General features: G+C 35.9%; 1 pseudogene; it reads right to left on the bottom strand.

The window, feature by feature from the left end:
- Positions 1 to 21933: 21933 nt before the first annotated feature.
- On the bottom strand, positions 21934 to 23010 carry LOC120224175 (annotated as a pseudogene).
- Between the last annotated feature and the right edge of the window lie 1418 nt (positions 23011 to 24428).

A 24428-nucleotide genomic window follows, 5' to 3' on the forward strand; every position in this document is an offset into this window, starting at 1 on the left:
CATATGAGTTTGTAAAATACAAACTATGTAGGAATAAATAAAATAGACACCCAGTGAAAGTACTTTAGTTATTCCATTATCCATATATAACCACAGTTAACTATTATTAACTATTTCTGATTCTTTATTTTATATTATATTTATTTATTTAGAAAGAGAATACAAGCCGGGGGAGGGGCAGAGGGAAAGGAGAGAGAGAATCCCAAGCAGGTTTCATGCTCTTAGTGCAGAGCCAAACATTGGTCTCGATCCCATAACTCTGGAATCATGATCTGAGTGAAATCAAGAGTCAGAAACCCAACTTACTGAGCCATCCAGAAACACCAACTATTATTTATTCTTTAAATACCAAGTTGTTTGGAGTAAGTATATAGGAATAACTATAATCACATATTAGTGTACATGATTATTTTTCAGTCATCTTTTTATTCACTCTTTTGGGAGTGCCTTTGTATTTGTATTTGTGTTTACAATTTTTGTTAGCAATATTATATGATTTTTCTATGAAATTAGCTGGGCCAGTCTAATAATGTGGAAACTGACCCAGTGCTTGATCCAGATTAACCAAATAAAACAAACTGTGTTAGTGACTCAATTGTAGAGAGAAAGAATTATGAAGAACTCCATGATGTTACTTGATTCCTGATGAATCCAGAGTAAATTAAGTTACTTTATAATTCTACTGCTTAAGCAACCAAATTAATCTACATCTCTAGGGAATATTGAATTTGTTCCTTAGTGAAATAAAGAGAATATAATAATAATAATAATAATAATAATAATAAAAACATCTTGAAATAGCAAATAAACAACAACTAAAAGGACAGAAAAAGAAAGAGGAAATGAGGCTGGAAAGTTATTGATAAAAGAACAGCATGGGTCTAAAAATATGGCTTGGGGGTGCCTGGGTGGCTCAGTAGGTTAAGCATCTGACTCTTGATTTTGGCTCAGGTCATGATCTCACTGTTAATGAGTTTGAGCCCTGTGCCAGGCTCTATGTTGACAGTGTGGGGCCTGCTTGGGATTTTCTCTCTCTCCTTCAGTCTCTGCTCCTCTCAGGCTCTCTTTCTCTTTCTCAGAATAAATAAACTTTAAAACATATGGCTTGGGAAAAAGCAAAACATAAAAATATGGCTTGTCCTCTAGAGCTGTACTGTCCAAAAGGTAAATGCTAACCATGTGTGACTATTTAAATTTAAATTAATTCAAATAAAATAAAATTCAAAATCATGCATTTTAGTCATACTAATAACAATTTTATTAAGACCTCAATTGCAACATATGAGTAGTTAGTACTCTATTAGACAATGCAGACAGAGAACATTTCCATTATCTCAGAGTCCCACTGGATAGAATTGACCTTGGTATCAAAATTTATATTAATTTAGAAGCTCGAAAGAAATAGAATGAACAGGAGAGAGAGAGAGAGAGAGAGAGAGAGAAATTGGTTATAAGGAATTAAGTCATGCAATTATGACAACTAAGAAGTCCCAAGCCAGAGGCTCAGGAGAGCTGAAGGTGGAGTTCCAGTCCAAGTCCAAAGGCCTATGAACCAGAAAAGCTAATGGAGTAAGTTCCAATCTGGATCTGGATCTGAGTCTAAAGGGAAAATAAAGCCAATGCTTCAGCTTGAACACAGGCAGAAAGAGAGAATTCTTTCTTATTTGGCCTTTTATTCTGTTCAGGCCTTCACTGGATTGGATGAGGCCCACTCACACTGAGGAGTGTGTATTAGGATTCTCAGAGACACAGAACCAGTAAGATTCTATCTATCTATCTATCTATCTATCTATCTATCTATCTATCTATCTTTATCTATCTATCTATCATTTGCCTATCTCTATGAAGAGAGGGAGAAGGACAGAGAGAGAGATACAGAGAGACAGAGTCCCAGAGAGATTATGAGGAATAGGCTCATACATTAATGGTGGCTCAGAAGTCCCACAATATGCTGTCTGCAAGCTGGAGACCCAGGAAAACCCGTGATGTAAGTTCAATTCAATTTCAGTTCAATTCTGAAGGCCTGAGAACTGGAGAGATATTGGATGTAAATCCTGGTCCAAGGGCAGGAGAAAACTAATGTTTTAGCTCATGCCTGGCAGGCAGAAAGGGGAAGTATCCTTCCTTTCTCTATTTGTTCTATCCCATCCCATATTGGATAGTGCTTGCCCATATTAAGGGCAATCTGACTGTTCATTCTACTGATTCAAATGATAGTCTCATCCAGAAACACCCTCATAAACATACCCAGAATAATTCAGACACCCCATGGCCAATCCAGCTGACTACAAAATAAACTATCACAGAAAGTAATCTGCTTCACTCAGTCTGCTGATTAAAATGATAATCTCAACCATAATCACCCTTCAATACACACCAAGAAATAATATTTAACCAAATATCTGGGTGCTTTGTGTCCCAGACAAGTTGATACATAAAATTAACCATCATACTTTTCATTTGATAACTATCATATTGGCATTCGTCACCACCACCATGATATTTTCATGACTTAAAGTCTAAATCCCAGATGTTAAATTGCTTAAGAAATAAGGTTTATCTCTCAGATATGCCAAAGTTCTGTCCAATGTATCTCATTTATTTTTCTGTAGATCTGACTTTTTCTCATTACACTGATAATAAAACCATCTATTTTTTGGCAATGAGTGGGGAAGAGCCTTGATAGCCAGAGTATTATCCCACACTGTAGATAACCAAGAATGAATAGGTATTAGTCTTAATTTTTGATTGCAAGCGACAAAAATCCAAAGCAAACTAGCTTATGAGTAAAACAAAACAATACAAAATATTATTTAACTTAAAAGTCTAGCGTTGGAGGTTACTTTAGCCCATTTTTACTCAAGGCCTTAAGTAATATCAATAAGATTGTGTCTCATTTCACCTAACTCTGAGCTCTTATTTCCTTCAGATAAGTTGAAGCTTAAGTTGGCTCTTAACCCAGAGAAGCCAAGAGGGTCAACAACTTTGTAGGCTTACCTTATAACAGCTCTGAGAGATTTCAGAGATCATAAAAAAGCTGTTTCCTCATAACGCTATCAAGAGTCCTGAAATAACTTAGAAAAAGCTCATCTTTGATTAGTCAGTCACTTTCACCATCTTTCAGTCAGTCACTCTGCCTGATTGGCCAGTGACAGCAAAAGTGTGGCTGTGTGACTAATTAAACTATTCCATCAAATGGAGAAGAAACAATTCCTAAAATGAAGAGATGCTAGACATACAAAATGTAACAGATGTCTACTAAAAACTACAATAAAATTATAGAATGTGATACAAAATACATTTACTTTGACAAGAATGTTATTTTGTTACTTATGGTAATTAGAATGAAGTATCAAATGATAATCTGTAGCACTTCACACTACACAGTAGGGTCTCAATAAATAGTTAGGCAACAAATAAACATATTGCAGTAATAAAGTTCTCACTACTGGCAAAATTTAGAAGAGGATTATCCTCAGATTTTGCAGAGCCAAAAGATTACTTCTCTGCTTTTCTATGATAGCTCATAATACTGTGTATCTAAGTGTCATATCAGCTCTTGAAAATTAACAACAGTTTAATGCTGATTAATTTCCAGCTATTCTTCCCTATAGTTTCTACATTTTTTTCCATAATTGCTTAGAGTCACTCCTGTGTTTATTGCATGCATCCTTAGTTGTTTTCCCCTATATACCACCCTGTATTCATTGCTATTAAATTTTAGACTGTTTCTGTTGGAGGACTTCTCTAATTTGTCAAGGTCATTTTTAATTCTAGTTTAGGTGTCTAAGATCAAAGCAACTTATCCAACTCAATATCACATTGGGTGTCCTCTTAATTCCATTATTTAAGTCTTTACACACACACACACACACACACACAATCATGTGAATTCTAATCATGACCTGACTGTTTTTACTATGATAGAAAAGACACTTTCAGTTTTTAGGGATTTGGACAGCAATTTAGAGCTAGGCAAAATAGAGCTAATGTGCAAGCTTTCTACATTGTGTGGGACAGCTTACAGAAAAACAATAGTTAGTTCAGGAAGGCAGGCAAACATATACTATGCCTGTGGAGTTATATAGGCATGAGTGTAGGGTCCCAGTAATTCCAAAACCTAGGATCAGAGAAAAGGAAATGCAGACTTGGAGATCCAAAGAGAAGTTCTGAGCAACATGAAAACAGAATTTTGAGAGTATAATGTTTAGAATAAATTTATTTGATAATAAATTTTATGTTTGGATTCCAGTTCACTTCTTGCTCAGAGTGAAGTTGTTTTTGTTTTTGTTTTTTACATTTTAGAGAAAGCATGAGTGAAGGAGAGGAACATAGGGAGAGAGAGAGAGAGAGAGAGAGAGAATCTTTAAGCAGGCTCCCCACTCAGTGTGGAGTCCAACATAGGGCTTGATCCCACAACCCTGGGGTCATGACCTGAGTGGAAATCAGGAGTTGAACACTCAACCGAGTCACTCAGGTGCCACCAAAGTAAAGAATTAAAAAAAAAAAAAAAGAATTTGGGTTATTCTAAGCTCTCAGCCGATGGCATTAATTATCACTATCCAGATGTGGGAAAAAGGGCTGGAGATCTAGTAAATTCTAGGGCCATGCTTAAGTTTTTCCTGTGGCTGTTTAGTTTTGTACTGTGTTTGAATTAAATGAATGTGTACAGTTTATTTTAAACAACCATCTTCAATGAGTAAAATGATACAATATGTTACAAATGAAATATAATGAGGTTAAAGAATTGACTAAGGTCACAGACCTTTTTAAATAGAAAGAGAATGGTGCGGGTGCCTGGGTGGCTCAGTTGCTTAAGCATCCAACTTTGGCTCAAATCATGATCTCACAGTTTGTGAGTTTGAGCCCCACATCCAACTCTGTGCTGACAGCTCAGAGCCTGGAGCCTGCTTCAAATTCTGTGTCTCCCTCTCTCTCTCTGACTCTCCCCTGCTTGGGCTCTCTCTTTCTATCAAAAATAAACATTAAAAAAAAAGAAAGAGAATAGTGTACAAAATGCTTCTTGACACATAGCAAATGTTAAAAGTGGTATCATTCCACAGTGTTACCAGGTATTATTTACTCACTGGATACTTTTGGCAAAATAGTAAATTACCTATCTCCAAAAATATCTCTATCATGTGAAATCCACCAGGAAACTAAAAGATCACATGTGGATTACACCAGTACATTTACACAGTTTTAAAATTATTTAGGTAAAAATATCCTATTCATCCTATTCATCAGTTTCATCTGATTATCTTAGCAACTGACACCATACAAATGAAGTCATCTAGAACTCTACAGGTTGGTAATAAATTAGACACTAGTTCTTCAGTAAAGGATTATGAGGAAAGAGAAAAAGACCTAATATGTATTAGCATACTTTTTATGTGAGTTAATTTTATAATACCATGTACAATTCTTCAAAAGTGTGTGTGTGTGTGTATGTATCTATATATATATATACATATATATATACAATATATAATATATCAAATATGACTACTATTTTATAAATTAAAAGTCTAAAGTCAGAAAGTTTAAGTAACTTGATTAAGTTATGGAGGTAGTTAATGCCAGACCAATTTGATTTTAAATCTTGGGTATTTTCATTACTTTATTTTATTTTTTAATTATTTGTTTTTTATTCTTTATCAAACACCAGCAAAGAGAAATATAAGGTTAAAACTACAAAATGCTCTTTATTCCATGTACACTGAATCCACAACGTGGAATTCCTACAAGAAAATAATTCAGCACCATGGTCAGATCCAAATTTGCTATAAAATAAAAACTTGAGTCCTGGTGGGGAACAAAAAAGAAATGGAAAAATGAAGAAGTTATTGGAAGACTAAAGTGATATTCTGCCTCAGCATACACTAGAGTATCTGGAATCTATTCCATAAAGTAAACACCAGCATTATTTTTTAAAAATATTTCTTAGTGGTCTCTACAGACGTCTTCCCAAGAAAAAATTTCCATAGGTTTTTCATGCAAAAGGTTTCTGTACTTAAAACATATTTACAGAAATGGCATTATCAAATATCATTTGAAAATGTCAATGCCTTTCCTTAGGCACACAAGGCTTCTATATTTTTCATTTCCCCAATTGTGCTTCTATTACTTCTATAGTACATATTATCCTTCTAACTCATAAACTAGGTTCCACGCTTTCATTACTGGTCTGCATTCCAAAACCCTAGAGGGATTTTATCCTAAGATATATTCCACTTTGCATCATTTAAAAAGAAAAAAAAATGCTTTACACTCCTGCTTTGAACCTTCCAAAACATCATTTCATAACAATAAAAACATTATGTCTTAAATAATGATATATACAAATTACAGATAACATATTCAATAAAAAATTCTAATTTGATAGTTCTAACCAATTCTTCCTCCATGTAAGTGGCCGCCTTTCTTTGTACAACATAAATAAAAATAGTATTAGAATAGGTATAACTTAGTATCTAAAATCAGAATTGTTTGTATCTATTTAAATATGGACTAATATTTTTCCATGTCTGCAAAATTCTGATCACATCATTCCCTAAATTATGAGATACACTGATTTAAATGACAGTGAATTTTGCTCACAGCTACCACGTGTTTCGAAGAAACAGCCTGCAGCTAAAGTTGCCTTTTCTGCTGGCTTTACATAGAGGGCGAATTGTAGAATTATAGCTTATTTTCATTGGCCTAAACTTAATAATGGCTTGTATTACACAAGCTTATTTGTGTTTTTAAAGTGAACTAATAAATAGTACTCTTATCACCACCTTGGTTCTGAAAATTTGATAAATAAGACAAAGAATAAGGAGTTAGAGACCAGAATATTGTCTTTAAAGATGGTAAATGATAAATTGAAGCTTTTATGTTAGCTTGACAGTCAAGAGGGCCTGATATTGAATCCCATATTTTCTTAGACTGATTCATTCTATCATATATATTGCAATACCAGGGGCTAGTTCCTTCTAGGGCAAGATTTGGGACAAGTAGAGAGGTAGTTGTAAGCCCAAATTAGACTTATGACCAAGTTCTCAACAAAATGGAATGTCTTTTCCTTCAGAGCATTTCACTTCCAAAATGAAAACAAACAAACAAACAGACAGACAGACCACTTATGTCAAAACTATTATTCAAAAGTATTTATCAGATAGTCATGACATCTCCCTTGAGATAAGGACAAGCTAAGAATTTCAGTTATTGAGGGCCCTTCAGAGGAGGAAAACTTTAGGAAGAGATGTTTTCTCATTAATATCATTACTGTAATATGCAACAGTTTTGTTTGGCTTTGTTGTTGTTTTAACTAACTGGGTTTCACTATTAAATCTGTAGCCTAGCAGGGTTCTGGCTATCTCCCTTCAGGAAGAATATGGAGGATACTTTAGGAGAATTCTGCTCTGACCTTCAGGTTTCCAATCATAACCACTACACTTTTGTTATCTTCCTGGGACACTGAAGCATGCAAATAGATTTTAAAAATGTGCATTAATTTGATCAATTGTAAATCTTTCCTATACTAAAACCAATTAGCCATTGCTTATTCTATTTCCAACAGAATCCACCTAGCACCCTCCTTATTCTATTTCCCACTACAAATATTGTACACTTGGTCCTGTCTAAACTGTACAATAAAACTGAAGACAACATACCCCAATAACAAAAGACATAGATACTGTAATAAAATGCCAGCAACAAAAAGATTACCCAAATGTGAATATAATCTCCCTCCTACAAAATCCCTCCCTGAGTTTCCAAAGGAATATTAAAATCACAAAGATGAAATACCTTCACAAATTAAAGTCCTAAAATGTTAAAACTAAGAGAAATTAAAGTCCAAAATGAAATTCTCTGTCTTGCAAAACTGTATTTCAAATAAATTAATGTAAAATTTTACCCTCTTCAACTTCATATTCTGTTCTATCTCAGATGAGTGAACCTTAATGTCTGAGTTTTATTATTTTAGTAGCTACAACCAGAACTCTCTTTCACTGAAATGGGTGTCATTCTTCAGAGTTGTACTAACTTAATGCCGAGTCTATGATGTGCCTCCCTGTAGAGTCCAAAGAGTTACTAGTTTAAATTATTTCATAACACAGGAGCTGAGTAAGTACAACAAATATAAAAGTCTCACATCTGTAACAGTTTGACCCTGACAAAATTTTGATCTCAGAACTCACTTTTCATGCTGTAAGAGACCATTGTGGAAGCTAAGTATTAAGAAAAGAGTAATGAAGAGAGGTTGCAGTCAATCTTGAATTTAGTCTTCTTGGAATGACCTGAAGATAACTATTCTGCTATGTCTCCCAAATCTTCTGAATTAAAACCCATCCCTATTCAGGGATTAACCATGGAGCTGGGATTACCATGTTAATTGCCATTTCCCCTTCAAGCCCTATGTTTGTAATACTTCAATACTGACTGGAGTACAGAATGAGTACAGGATCCATCAGGTGACATAGAGATCATATAGTCTTTTATAAACAGGTATTTTCATTTCTAGGTCATTTCCACTACTTCTGGCATTGCACTATCCTAGGCCTAAGAAACTTGTGTCCTAGAAAATGTTCACTCTCCCACTTGGGTTTCAGCTGAAAAGGTATCTTCTACAGCTGAAGCTGCTGTTGATGTTTCTGAAGGTGAGCCCTCTAGGGGACTAAATAAAACTCCACATGCGAGCAGAATCTTTGCTTTAATAGTACAAGCTTTGTTAGCATTTCATTGTTGTTGCATTTTCTGCAGCACTGGACTAAGGGTCTGATATTTTGTTTCTTGTTTGGCTTTTTTTTTTTTTTTTTTTGTTTTTCATTATCTATCCTTTCTTTCTTCCTTCCTTCCTTCCTCCCTTCCTTCCTTCCTCCCTTCCTTCCTTCCTCCCTCCCTCCCTCCCTTACTCCCTTCCTTCCTTCCTTCCTTCCTTCCTTCCTTCCTTCCTTCCTTCCTTCCTTCCTTCCTTCCTTCCTCCATCCCTCCCTTCCTTCTTATCTTCCTTTCTTTTTATTCTGGAAAAATCAGTTGAAATAGGGGATCCTTTCCAGCACTACTGTCTTAGGTCTCGAACTCATCGTTTAAAGCTAGAACTTCCTTAGTGTTGCTAGCACATGTGGAACACAGCTGCTGCATAGTTTTAGAGTAGCAAATAGTATTCTGCCAACCAAGGCCTAAATATCCTGTGAAAATACTCTTTTCTCTATAATTGCATATTTGCCTCAGCTGTGCTGTTTACTAAGGCCTCTGTGATTTGCCAGCATCTGCCAAATCCTCTGCTAAAGCCTTGGCTGCCAGAGTATATACCCTAAGTATAGCTTAAGATCAAGCTGCAGCAGCCTGCATCCTAAAGTCCCTCAAATTGGCCAAGACCATCCATTCTTTTGCTGAGGCCTGAAGAGCCCATGTTAATCTTCCCTTGCAGCAGTCATCTTAAGACAGTTTGTGAATTAATGCCTCTCACTCAGTCCTCAGAAGTTAAAAACCAATAACACTACTATAAATGCCCTCTAGATCCAGAATAGGCCCTTATACACACTAAGGTCAGAAAGCCTTAGACCACAAGACCCAAAGCCACATGTCCTAGCTCTATCAAATATTTTCCCTATATGTTTTCCCCTGAATTATTGTCTTTGTTTTGTATCTTAGTGTTCCTTAACTCTGGACCTATTTGGGGTGAGGAGCTCAATAATTACCACTTTTCTTTATCCTATTTATTATTAATTTATTCTTTTTACTCTGAACTATTTATTGAGAAATAGGATAACCAGTACAGCATTTGGAAGCAAAAGTAGTAACCTCAATCCTAATAAGATATAAACTGAACTCTTTCAGTGTGTGTGTGTGTGTGTGTGTGTGTGTGTGTGTGTGTGTGTAGAGGAAGCTATGATAAACTACTACTTAGTATATGGAGGAGCAGAACATTGAAAGCATCATATATACACATATGAGACACATATACATATATATTTGAGATATTTGAGCATATCCAACTTATTCTCCCTAAATTCTACTAGGGTGCAGCATGAATTAAAGGGGTAGAAAATGCCAGGAGTATCATCACAGTAACTGAGGTCTTATTAACAACAAGGAAGCATTTGAAAGACAGTGGAAGCATACCATCCTAAAAACAAAGAATTTAATATATATATAATATATTTATAAATATATATATTATATATTTTTTCTAGTATATAGACATTTTTCCTATAAAAAGTGCCAGATATAAAAGTTAATCTCCCTGGTTGGCCCGTTTTAACTATTTTAAGTAAAAAATGTACCTAAAGCACAATAGGGCAAATGGAAAACTAAAGAAACTGTCATATACAACAACCTTATTTAAAAGTAGCGTGTTCTAAAATGCTTTGGATACACAACAAAAATTCATTTTTCCTTATTGTGGCTCTAGTATTCTGGACGGTTGTCCTGAACTTTGGAAACTGTTTATAACACCTATGCCTGAGGGCTGGTTCTTTTGTAAAAAGGATATGAGGTGGGAGGGGGAAGCAGTGGCTTAGGGGATAGGAATTGAGACTCATGCAGTGGTTCTGGCCAAATAAGTCAGTGGAATTGGGAATAAATCAAGCAGGAGAGGTATAAAAGTTTTCATGGAGCAAAATAAATACGGTGGATTGTGGAGTACTGGTTATGTTGGTTGCTTTCATTTCCTCCCCTAAGGGTATCCCTTTTCTTTCTTTTATGTCTTCTAACAACATCACAGGGATTAGGAGAGAGAAAGGAGTCAGGAGTATCTTAACATGATCAAGACTTTTCTTCCATATATACACTTTGTTTTATTTAAGAAAATTGATAGTGTTAGGTACCTGGATGGTGGTTTCAAAGAAAATAAAGCATATTTTTTATCCCCCAGTATTTCCATTATCTTCTTCACCTGCCACTATCTCCTGAATTAGTCACCACATTGGAAAAGTGCATTCAGCAATGTATTCCATATGGAAGAGATTTGAGGTGGAGACATTTTTAGTAGAAAAGGAAAGAACTTCTTAGGGCTATTTTGTTGGGCAGTTTATTTAGTTGCCAGAAATAGGGATGTTATGACTGCAACAAACTATTTCTATTAAATTGCGTAATATTAGATAATACAATAATAATATTGCGTTAGATTTTGTCCAGGACGATCTAACAAAGTATAGATTTAAAAAAAAAAACCCAGAATATTCCTTCAAATCATTTCAAAAGGGGGATTTTACAGCACCCATTATAGCAACGATATCAGATGGCAACACTGCAGCAGATTTTAAAATTTGTGTGATATTTTCAGGTGTTTTGCAAATTAGATTAGTACTTGATATATTAAAAATAAATAAAACTGGAAACCCAAACACTCTATCATTTAGATTCTGAGTTTCCTAAAATTTTACTTAACTATAGTTTTGTATAGCATTGAGTTAAAATGCATTTTTAATGCATTCACCAAAACATCTTTAATTATAAATATTTTCCATTAATGAAAGTCTTAGTTTGTTACCACAATTTTGTCATAGACGTCCATGAAAAGAAAAAGAGAAGGTTTCAATCCCATCATAAAGAGACTTTAATTATATATGGTTGATATTTATCGCCTTAAGTTTACAAAATACTAAAGAAAACTTGAAAAATGTATGCTGTCTTTTGTTTTTTGCTTTGAAATTGAAAGACTAGTTTAACACTCAGTGTATACTGCCAAATCCACTGACTGCAGAACATAGAAACATATATAATTGATAACTGAAGATAGATAAATGTAGACATATAGAAGATAGCATTAATTGTCAAAAATTATGATACAGTGGTTTCTGCTTTACTTGAGGTTTAGTTGCAGTGAGCACGAATGTTTGTACTGTATTTTGTGACTTAAAATATGTTGTTTATGTGCCAATGAAATTCATCTTAATTAAATTTATGCTTATCTTGAAAGAAAATATCAGAATGTATACTATACATCCTTGTATGCACACATGTTCAAATACCTTCTTTCTTCCCACTCTGCATACACATCATACCTTAATGGGAAAGCCTACTCCATTAAGATAATAATTGTTAAAAAGTAATATGAACTGGTTTGCTGAATCTTGAGTTTATTTTAATGTTTTTGTCTTAAAGTTCCTAAATTTCTGTTGACATTTATTTCTATATAGCTTCCATTAAGCTTTTGCTTTTTGTTATAAGCTCTGGATTAGGAAAAAAATGGGCTTCTTTAAATTGTTAATCTCTAATGATCATTATGCTTATTTCAAAGTTGTAACATTTCACAGCAAATGGCTTTTTAGAGAGTTTTGCCGATTTGGCAATTTGTTTTATCAGAAATTTCTTCAACTTTTATTTTCCCAATTATTTTCTTTGAAATTAAAGAACTATATAATTGTATCCTCATTTCTTTAAAATAGCATTTGAGACATTTGAATGCTTTGTAATCATTTCTACATTCCTACTCAGCATTTTATTAAAGTTACCTAAACTTAAATTATTCTTTTTCTTCCTGCTTCCTTTAGCTGTGATAAGAACAAGCTCTGTTTGTTACAACTGAGGGATGTGTTTTTACTCAAATTTGTCTCTTTTTGCTTTGAGTTAATCATTTATGTATAATTATACATATAAATATATAACATTATATTCATATATTTATATACATATTTATATGCATATATGTATATATTTAGATATATATTTATACATATGAATATATACATACATTTTATATAATATATATACATACATTATATTGTATAAATAGGTCTACAATATTACAAAATAATATCTAAATATATATTATTTAATTACTTCCTATTGCTATGCTGCCTATATTGCCCTATTGTGTGCCTTTTTTTAAGTTTTTAAGTGTTTTCCTTTCACTCCTTCATGATATTGTGCATTGTATCTTTCCTTCATTTCCTCATTAGCTTCTGAATACACTCTTAATTTCTGTTTTACTTCTTTTACTTGCTTCTATGAGAAAGAGTGTCTGTTAATATCATATGCCTGATTTTTTGTTAAGTCTTGTTAGAGAATTTGAAATTCAAAATTCTAATATTCTAGTTCAAATATTTTTTATTAATAGCATTCTTCAGAGTCAATGTGTTTAGAAAATTCACAGCAAGAGAAGACAAAACTAAGTAAAAATAGCCTTGGCTGAAACATACTGTGTTTTTGTTAACTGGGTTAATTGTGATGAAATCAGTGAATGACAGTTGGAAAATTAAAACCTCCAAGTCTAGAATTCTACTTGTATTATCTGAAAAGAAAACAAAACCTTAAATGTGCTAATTATTCTCTTTTAGAAGAGCTATGTTGATTTTGGAAGACTAGAGAACTTATGAAATTCCTACCAATAAATGCATACTAGAAATAACATACTGCATGTTCTCAATATAATTTTAGTTCAGGTTATTAAAACAATTGGCAAATCTGCATTTAAAAAGAAATATTCCACTTGTTTGTTTCAGTGAATTTACAAAACTCAAATATGTCTCTTCATTTTCCTAATTAAACTTTCAACCATATCTAGCATTTGTATTTTTAAGAGTGTTTACATAAAAGATATCTTGCATAAACCATTTCACCAACATCAGATTGTATTAAAAGTTGCAAGTTGGACATAATTCATTTAACTTTTTGTGATAAAGTTCTCCTCACAGTTCATTTTAATTTTTTTACTAGCTTTCTGATTATTAAAACTGATTTGCTTTTTCCTCTAAGATACTTTATGTGCATTTCTGTTTTACATGTCAATATTTCAGATGATCTCCTTTAATACCTTTTTGAATTATTAAAGCATTTGCTCTTTTTGACACCATCACTCACCAGAATCCATATTCTACCTTATACTGCCAAGATGCCCTGTCTAGCAGTTAGAAACCATATAACTTCCAATCTCTGTGTCGCTTTCAAGTGAAGAGTTAAAGACAGGCAGAAGTTTTTTACACACTCCCTTTTCATACCTTTACAGTCTTTACACCCACATGTTTCTGATAAGAAGCAAAAGTGCTGCTGGTCTCTATATATGACTTTCCCTAAGCAATTGTGTCAGGAGTTTCCAGGGATATTACTAGATTCAGTGATTTGCTAGAAGACGGACAGGGCTAAGAAGTCATTGTATATATGATTATGGTTTATTACACAAATAGATAAAAATAAAACTGATGTTGGTGCGCCTGGGTGGCTTAGTCGGTTAAGCGTCCGGCTTTTGCTTGGGTCATGATCTCGCGGTTCGTGGGTTCGAGCCCCGCGTCGGGCTCTGTGCTGACTGCCAGCTCGGAGCCTGGAGCCTGTTTCAGAGTCTGTGACTCCCTCTCTCTCTGACCCTCCCCTGCTCACTCTCTCTCTCTCTCTCCTAGAAATAAATAAAACATTTAAAAAAATTTTAAAAAATAAATAAAACTGATGAAAAGAAAATGGTATATGGGGCAAAGTCTGGAGGGATCTAGATGTAAGCTTCCAAAAGTTCTCTCTCAGCATAGGATGTGGTTAATTTTTCTAGCAACAACATGAGGAATCCTGTCTGAAGTATTGCCTACCAGTGAAGTCACATGAGCCTAGGATACCAAGGCTTTTATTGGGGATCCATCATTTAGGTATATATAGTCATTGTGTGCAAGACCACAGTTACTGAAGCTCAAAACACCCAGAAGAAGGACGGGTTTTTATCATAAATCACAGTTTGCACATATTCTCTAGACAGACTGGTACAACAAAGTTGAAGGACACAGGCATACAAAACACTTTTTTAAATGTGTTATTTATTTACTTACTTACTTATTTTGAGAGAGAGAGAGAGAGAGAGGGAGAGAGAGAGGGAGAGAGAGAGGGAGAGAGAAGACCATGAGCAGGGGAGGGGCAGAGAGAGAGAGGGAGATACAAAATCCAAAGTAGGCTCCAGGCTCTGAGCTGTCAGCACAGAACCCGACACGGGACAATCGTAAGATCATGACCTGAGCCAAAGTCGAATGCTCAACAGACTAAGTCACCCAAGTGTCCCCTTTTTAAAAATGTTTTTATTTTTTAGGCATACAAAGCAGTTTTATTGGTTAGAATCCATATATTTTAACAGCTTTATTGACCTATACCTCACATACCATGTCATTACAATGCACCCATTTAAAGTTTACAAATCAATGGTCTTATTCTATTCACAGGTATGTACAATATCACCTCGATTTTAGAATATTTTCATTACTGGAATATTTTCTGCATGTAAGAAACCTGAAAGTCAACACTCTCTAAACACTAGTAAAAAAGCTGAAGAGACTGAAAAATCAACTCTTCTCAGATCCAAGACAGAGGGAAGACACAGGAGAAACTACTGATCACAAGACTGGAGAGAAAGAGAGAGATGAATTAATATGAGGAGTAATAGCTCACCTGGAACAGACACTCACAAATGGAAACACCTGTTGGAACCAGTGCTGAGGTAGGAAAACTTGAACTTAAATTGCTGGAGGCTCAATGCAGACAGCTCTGGGAATGAAAAACTCCAAGGGACTCAGTTATAGGATAATCCTCCACAATATTGGTAGATTCACTTCTAGGAGTTCCATCAGATTCCCACACTAAATATCAGAGAAAAATCCTCTGAGGCTTCCACAGGGAATGGGGAAAAGGAACCATTTAGAAACATGCCAGAGAACTGTTTTGTTTTTTTTCTTCTAGGTTTATTTGTTTTGAGATAGAGAGTGCATATGTGTGCAGGAGAGGGGCAGAGAGAGGAGAATAAAAATCCCAACCAGGCTCTGCACTGCCAGCACAAAGTAAACTTGGGACTGGACCTCACAACCACAAGACCGTGACCTAAGCCAATATCAAGAGTCGGACACCAAACCAACTGAGCCACCTAGGTGTCCCTGTGTTCTTCTTCTTTTTTAAATTTTTAAAATTGTTTTTATTTTGGGAAAGAGAGAGAGAGAAAGCACAAACAGGGTAGGTGCAGAGAGAGACAGAGATCAAATCTGAAGCAGGCTCCACACTCTGAGCTGTCTGCACAGAGCCCAACACAGGGCTCAAACTCGTGATCTGCAAGATCATGACCTGAGCCATAGTCAGAAGCCTAACTGACTGAGCCACCCAGGCAACCCTCTTCTTTTTTTAATGTTTTAAATTATTTATTTAAAGTTTTTTTTAAGTTTACTTATTTATTTTGAGACAAAGGGAAAGAGAATACACAGGAGCACCAGAAGGGCACAGAGAAAGGGAGAGAGAGAATCTCAAGCAGTCTCCCCACTGTCAGCAGAGCCCAGCGTGGGGCTTAAACACACTGTGAGATCTTGACCTGAGCCGAAATCAAGAATTGGATGCTTAACTGACTGAGCCACCATGTGACCCAGATATTTTTATTTATTTTTGAGAGAGAAAGAGCACGAGTGGGGAAGGGAAGGACAAAGAAGATTTGAAGTGGGCTCCAGGCTGATGGCTGAGAGCCTGATGCTAGGCTCTAACCCATGAACCATGAAATCATGACCTGAGTGGAAGGGGAACAATTAACCCACTGAGTCACCCGAGGTTCCCAACCCCTCTGTTCTTAAAAATGCCTACATCTCAGAGGAAATTAGTTAATCAAAGCCTAACCTGCTGGGATATTATCACAACTGAACTGATTGTGTTAGGAAAACACCCAATCCCAGCCCACTCTAGCCTTCCTGTCCCACCTATTAAAGGAGAACAAAACTGAGAAGATCATAGTCTAGAGGAATAGGCTCACTAAAAGACTGAGACCTAATCATAAGATATAAAATGTTTTTCCTCACCCCACACCTATCTATATGGAAACCTGAAAAATCAACAAAAATGTTTCTGGAACTACTGAATGGTTAAAGCAAGGTTATGGATTGTGAGGTTAAGATATAAAATTCAACTGATTTTCTACATAAGAGCAATAAACAAGTGGGATTTGAAATTTAAAAAAAAAAAACAAAACCTCACCAATATCTGTTGTTTCCTATGTAGCTAATTTTAGCTATTCTTACAGATTTGAAGTGGTCATTGTAGTTTTGATTTGGTTTCCCTGATGATGAGTAATGCTGAGCACCTTTTCATATGTCTGTTAGTCATTTGGATGTTGTCTTTGGAAAAATGTCTATTCATGTCTTTTGCCCATTACATGACTGACACGTGGGTCAGACAGTTGAGCATCCGACTCTTGATTTTGGCTCAGGTCATGATCTCACCTTTTGTGGTTTCAAGCCCCATGTTGGGTCCTGTGCTGATGGTGCAAAGCCTGCTAGGAATTCTCTCTCTCCCTCTCTCTCTGCCCCTCCCCTGCTCTCTCTCTTTCTCCCTCCCTGTCAAAATAAATGAATAAACTTAAAAAAATGTATCCTGCTCATTTTATAACTGTAGCACTTGGTTTTGGGGGGTTGAGTTTTATAAGTCCTTTATGTATTTTGGACACTAACCTGTTATCACGTATGTCATATTAAAATTTCTTCTCTCATTCTGAAGACTGCCCTTTAGTTGTGTTGATTGTGTCCTTCGCTGTGCCGCTATGCCAAAGCTTTTTATCTTGATGAAGTTCCAATAGTTTATTTTCCTTTTGTTTCTCTTGCCTCGGGAGACAGAGTTAGAAGGAGGTTGTTTGGCCCATGTCACAGAGGTTGCTGTCTGTGTTCTCCAGAATTTTTGGAGATTCAGTTCTCACATTTAGGTCATTCAGCTATTTTCAGTTTAACTTTGTGTGTAGTCTAAGAAAACGGTCCGGTTTCAGTCTTTTGCATGTTGCTGTCCAGGTTTCCCAAAATCATTTGTTGAGGAGACTGTCTTTTTCACATTGAATATTCTTTTCTGCTTTGTTGAAGATGAGCTGATCATAATTGCAGGTTTATTTCCGGGTTTTCTATTCTGATCCATTGATCTATGTGTCTGTTTTACTGCTAGTACCATTCTGTCTTGATCACTACGGCTTTGTAATATAACTTGAAATCGGGAATTGTGATGCCTCCACCTTTGCTTTTCTTTTTGAAGATTACTTTGGTTATTTGGGGTCTTTTGTGGTTCTGTACAAATTTTTGGATTTTTTTTATCTCTGTGAAAGATGCTATTGGCATTTTGATAGAGATTGCATTAAATGTGCACATTACTTTGGGTAGTATAAACACTTTAACAATATTTGTTCTTCCAATCCATGGCATGGATGTTTTTCCATTTCTTTATGTCTTCTTCTGTTTCTTTCATCACTGTGTTTTAGTTTTCAGAGTACACATCTTTTACCTCTGGTTAAGTTTATTTCCAGGTATCTTATGGTTTTTGGTGCAGTTGTAAATGGGATGGATTCCTTGATTTCTCTTTCTGTTTTCTTCATTATTGATGTATAGAAATGCAACACACTGGGTGTTATATGGAAACCAACCTGACAATAAACTATTTAAAAAACAAAAAAAAATGCAATAGATTTCTGTACATTGATTTTGTATCCTGTGATTTTACCGAATTAATGTTTCAGTTCTAGCATATTTTTGTGGGGTCTTTCAGGTTCTCTATATGGAGTGTCATGCCATATGTAAATAGTGAAAATCTCTTCCTTGCTGATTGGGATACCTTTAATTTCTTTTTGTTGTCTGATTGCCAAGCATAGGACTTTTAGTACTAAGTTAAATAATAGTGATAATGGACATCCCTGTCCTGTTCCTGACCATAGAGGAAAAGCTCTCAGTTTTTATGAGAATGATATTAGCTGTGGTTTTTTTCACTTATGGCCCATATTGTGTTGAGGTATGTCCCTGCTATCCCTACTCTATTGAGGGTTTTTATGAATGGATGTTGTATTTTAGGAATCCTCTTGTACTGTTAGTGGGAATGCAGACTGGTACAGCCACTCTGAAAACAGTATGGAGGTTACTCAAAAAGTTAAAAATAGAACTACCCTATGATCCATCAATTGCACTACTAGGTATTTACAAAAAAACTGATTCAAAGGGGCACAGGCACCCCAATGTTAATAGCAGAATTAACAATAGCCAAATTACGGAAAGAGCCCCAATGTCCACCGACTAATAAATGGATAAAGAAGGTAATATACAATGGAATATTATTCATCCATCAAAAAGAATAAAATCCTGCTGTTTGCAACTACATGGATGGAGCAAGAGTGTATTATGCTAAGCAAAATAAGTCAATCAGGGGGTGCCTGGGTGGCTCAGTTGGTTAAGCGTCTGACTTTGGCTCAGGTCATGAACTCATGATTTGTGGGTTCGAGCCCTGCATCAGGCTCTGTGCTGACAGCCAGCTCAGAGGCTGGAGCCTGTTTCAGATTGTGTCTCCCTCTCTCTCTGACCCTTCCCTGCTCATGCTGTCTCTCTTTCTCTCTCTCTCTCTCACAAATAAATAAAACTTTAATTTAAAAAAAATTAAAAAAATAAGTCAATCAGAGAAAGACAAATACCATCTTATTTCATTCATATGTGGAATTTAAGAAACAAAACAGTTGTACATAAATGAATAAAATGGGAGGCAAATCAGAAAACAGACTCTTAACTATAGAGAAGAAAATGAGGGATACTGGAGGGGAGGGGAGGGTTGGATGGGCTAGATGAGTGATGGTAGTATTAAGAGGTCACTTGTTGTGATGAGCACTGAGTGCTGTATGTAAGTAATGAAACACTAGATTCTGCACCTATTGCACTGTTTTTTCACTAATTGTAATTTAAATAAAAACTTGGTGCGGGGGGAACACAATACCATTTACTTTAGAACTGCTAGTGGTTGGGAAAATAAATAGGTAGAACACAGAGAATTTTTAGTAGAGTGAAAATATTCTCTATGATAGTATAATGATGGATATATGTCATTATATATTCATTCAAACCTACAGAATGTATAACACCATAAGTGAACCCTAAGGTAAAGTATAGAACTTGGGTGATTATGATGTGTCAATGTAGATTTCCTTTCTCCTAAAATGTTCTATTCTGGTGAGTGATGTTCACAATGGAGGAGACTATATATGTGTGGGTACATAGTGGAAATATAGAGGGTATAGGGGAAATCTCTGTACCTCTTTCTCAATTTTGTTAAAAATCAAAACATATTCTAGGGGCGCCTGGGTGGCTCAGTCGGTTAAGCGTCCAACTTCAGCTCAGGTCATGATCTCATGGTTCATGGGTTCGAGCCTTGCATTGGGCTCTGTGCTGACAGCTCAGAGCCTGGAGCCTGGAGCAGATTCTGTGTCTCCCTCTCTCTGACCCTCCCTGCTCATACTGTCTCTCTCTCTCTCTCTCTCTCTCTCTCTCTCAGAAATAAATAAAAAACATAAAAACAAAATCAAACATATTCTAAAAACATAAAATTTTTAAAAATCCAGTACCCTGTAGCTTTCAACCTCCTCTGTTCCCAGCCACCTTCCTTTTTTTTTTTTTAATTTTTAATTTTTAATTTTTTTTTTACAAATAGTTTATTGTCAAATTAGTTTCCACATAACACCCAGTGCTCATCCCCACAAGTGCCCTCCTCCATGCCCATCCCCCCCCCCCCCCACATCCATCTGTCCTCAGTTTTTGTCAGCATTCAAGAGTCTCTCATGGTTTGCCTCTCTCCCTTTCCCCCACCATTTCCCCCCTTCTTCTCCCGGTTGGTCCTCTGTTAAGTTCCTCCTAGCGAAATAAGTCAGGCAGAGAAGGACAAATATCATATGTGTGCACGTATAGGAGGACTAGGAGTAACCAGCCACTTTCCAAGCCATAAGCAACCGTTCACCTACTTTATATATTCTGGATTTGTGATGAATCCCCAACAGGACCAATGCTGTGGCTGGACTGGCCCATGTGGTTTTTATTTTGATTACAGGATACATTAGGAAACCACCAAGGAATTCTGAATAATAAAATTTATTACTCACAGGTCCTGGAAGGAACATAGCATGTCAGTGGCACATAGTAAAGTCAGGATAAGGGGAAGGGGATGGGGGAGGCAGAAGATTGAGAGAGAGAGAGACAGACAGGCAGACAGAGACACAGACCCTGAATGTGAGCTTCTGTGTTTATTAGAGTTCGACAGTGGAGTGTCTAGGGTTTAATGGGTTCACTTTTCACTGGCTAATTTAAAGCATAAAAGCAAGAATTAGGGGTGGGAAGGTAGAAGCAGGGTCACTCAAGCAGTTATCTCAGTTAACCAGGGCTTTTTGAAAAAGGAAGCTTCGTGGTGGGGGTGGCTTAATTCTTATCTGGTCATTTTTGCTAGTAGGTGGGCAGCTGGCAATATGTTTATTCAAGATGGATGCCTTTTAATATGGATTTCTTTACAATCAAAAGCTTAATGTCAGCCACTTATACTACAATTAAAAAAAAACTCTTAGAGGTAGGCATTTACACTACACAGAGAATCTAAACTATTAGGGTATTTGTTTTATATAATTCCCACCACTTTTATGAAGCAGCAGGTAGAACTCCCCCAGGATAGAACAACTTCACTATGTCTTCCTAGCAGAAATTCCAAAATTTCTGTGTACCAGTGCCTCATGTATTTGCTCATTTTTTGCCATTTCAAATGTGGTAATCCTGCCTTTGATCTACCACTGTATATTTTCTGTACATGTTTATGGAGAGATGGTGAGCTGATGCCTTGTCATTTTAGTCCATTGATCTCTGGACTCAAAGGAATCACATTTAGACATATGAAGAAATTAGATGACGTTACCTGAGGTTTTGTGATGTCTTGGATTTTCCCCATTTGCTCATTCTAGATTTACTTTTTACCCTTCTTCATCCTGCTCTGTGTAGCAAAGGCTGAACTCTATGGACCTATAATCTTGTTTTCTTGCCTTCTGCCTGATAGTTGTGTTCAGCCAATGGAATGCACAGGTGAGAAATTAGACGGATTAAGCTGAGACAGAGACATATCAGGTTTCTTCTTGCTCTGTGTTTCTCTCTGCTGGACTGAATTTTGTTTTTGTTTTTGTTTCCATTTGAAAGTAGTCATTTACTAACTAACGAGATTACAAAAATAATCATGGTAGACATCTTAGTTCATTCTTCTAATAAGCCTTTGATCTGGTCTTTCCTGTTGCCAGCATCTCCACCTTTTATAAAATGAGTGGTCTTTTTCTTCATTTTCCCTCATGGAAAAGATAATTTGAAGGGCCATAAAAAGTTGTTTGTTTCTTTGAAATGTTTTCCAACAGTGTAGATCTAGTGAAACAGATCCTCCATGCAGAAGATGTCATATTTACCAGGAGATTGAGCAATTAGTGTGTTATCTGTCAGGGCAATTTGCTTCTCCTTCTTCTTCTTCTTCTTCTTCTTCTTCTTCTTCTTCTTCTTGCCATAACAAATGATTGTAGATCAATTGTTCAGACATATCTTTAACATAAAACATGCAAAGTGGTACTGGTACAACAAAAATTTATTACTTAGTCTAATGTAACTTGTAGACCAATTTACTCACTGATTGCAGGTTTGGGTATTCTTATGCTATGTATATGGTTCCACAATTCATAGCATGTTAACTGAAGCCTTGTTGAACTTAACAAAGGTGCCACTGACAATATGGCAAAGGCAAAAAAGCTGCAATACCTTTTGAACCTTTGGGCTCCTAGCATTGATACCTCTGATCCTAATGATAAATGCTAATTTGAGGGGTGCCTAGGTTGCTCAGTCAGTTAAGTGTCCAACTTCAGCTCAGGTCATGATCTCATGGTTTGTGGGTTCAAGCCCTGCGGCAGGCTCTGTGCTGACAGCCAGCTCAGAGCTTGGAGCCCGTTTCAGATTCTGTGTCTCCCTCTCTCTCTGACCCTCCCCTGCTCATGCTGTCTCTCTGTCTCTAAGATATAAATAAAACATTAAACAAAATTTTTAAATGCTAATTTGAGTTCTGTAGATACATAGAAGTTGCCAGCTTTTCTTGCCTTCCTAGACATTTGAGTATCAGTTCTGTACATCTGCCTGTATTCCTTGGTGATGATTACCTTTTTCATATATAAGATTCCTCCTTGCCTTGTGAAGCATCTTTCGGGCAAACTTCTCAGACACTTGATTTTCACTTTGTGAAATTCCCTCACTTTTGCTTAATAGCGTCTGGCACAGCAGGAATCTTATCTTCTTTTTTGTACCCTCAATAGTTCCAGTGGGAAAAGAGGTTTTTGGGGTCTTGTTGTTGTTCTTGTTTTTGTTTTTAACATATGTTTCTCTACTAGTGTCCACAGCTTCTGGTCAAGCATTACACAAATGTACTTCTAAGAGCATGTGACAATCACCACCTTCTTTACCCCTTCAGATCTAAGGGTATTAATTGCTTCCTGCTGCTTCAAGTTCAGGGTACTTGACCATTCTTTAAGTTTTCCTTATCTCTAACAACTCTATCATAAATAGAGTTGTTACATTTACGTTATGTATACCTTACATACATTACATTTACATTTACATTATGTATACCTTACATAACTCTCTACAATTATATCTTTTTAAATTACTTCTTTTTGAGTGTGCTTGTTTTATTCTAGTAGTTTGACCAATACCCTGGACTTTGCATTAGGTAAAATGACTGGACACAGATGTACTTCTAAATGTGTGGGAAGAAATAAACAAAGGATTATTTGGTTCTAATAGGTTTAACCTTACCAAAGAAAGTAATGGTCATCAAATTTTGCATATTCCACGTACTTCAATATATTTTCAACTTACTTCTTTAATGTTGGTGGACAAATGCTTGATTCCAGTCTAAGGATTATAAGAGGTGATATATCTCATTTGCAATCATAGGCAGTTAAGAGAAGGAGTAAACACTCATGCTGTATTCTCCTCTGCCTTAGCCATAGTTGATGCCAGGTTCTCTCAGGATGAAGAAGGGTTGCCCTACAAACACCAGCTCTCCAAACTTTCTTAGGTAAAACCACAAGAACAATGGGTTACAAAACATAAGATACATTAGACTAAGTAATAAAAATTTTGACATACCAGTACTATGCTTGTTTTATGCTAAAGATATATCTGTACAAGAATAAAGTACATTGGTAAAGTGTCTCTATTGCATCATTTTAACAGAAATAGAACAGAAATTATTAAAGCTTCCATAAACAGAAACAAGTTAAATAAACTAATTTAAACACACAGATACAGAAAAATTGCAGGCTATAATATTGTTACCTGAAGAATACTCTCTATAGAATGCCAACTTTTGGGGCACCTGGGTGGCTCAGTCAGTTGTGTTTGACTTCAGCTCAGGTCATGATCTCCCAGTTCATAAGTTCAAGTCCTATGTCGGGCTTTGTGCTGACAGCTCAGAGCCTGAAGCTTGTTTTGGATTCTGTGTCTCCCTTTCTCTGCCCCTCCCCCACTCACACTCTGTCTCTCTCAAAAATAAATATTAAAGAAAATGAATGCCAACTTTTTCCAAGAGGAAGAAATATAAATCTGTATTCTTATTTGCTTCTTTTGCATGAAGAAAAATTAACGTAATAAAAAATCATAATAGTGTGATAGTTTCAAGGTGAACAAGATTGAGTAAAAGCAAGAATTCTA

This window comes from Hyaena hyaena, unplaced genomic scaffold, assembly GCF_003009895.1.
Source record: "Hyaena hyaena isolate Hyena2069 unplaced genomic scaffold, ASM300989v1 scaffold_1122, whole genome shotgun sequence".
Taxonomy (NCBI): domain Eukaryota; kingdom Metazoa; phylum Chordata; class Mammalia; order Carnivora; family Hyaenidae; genus Hyaena; species Hyaena hyaena.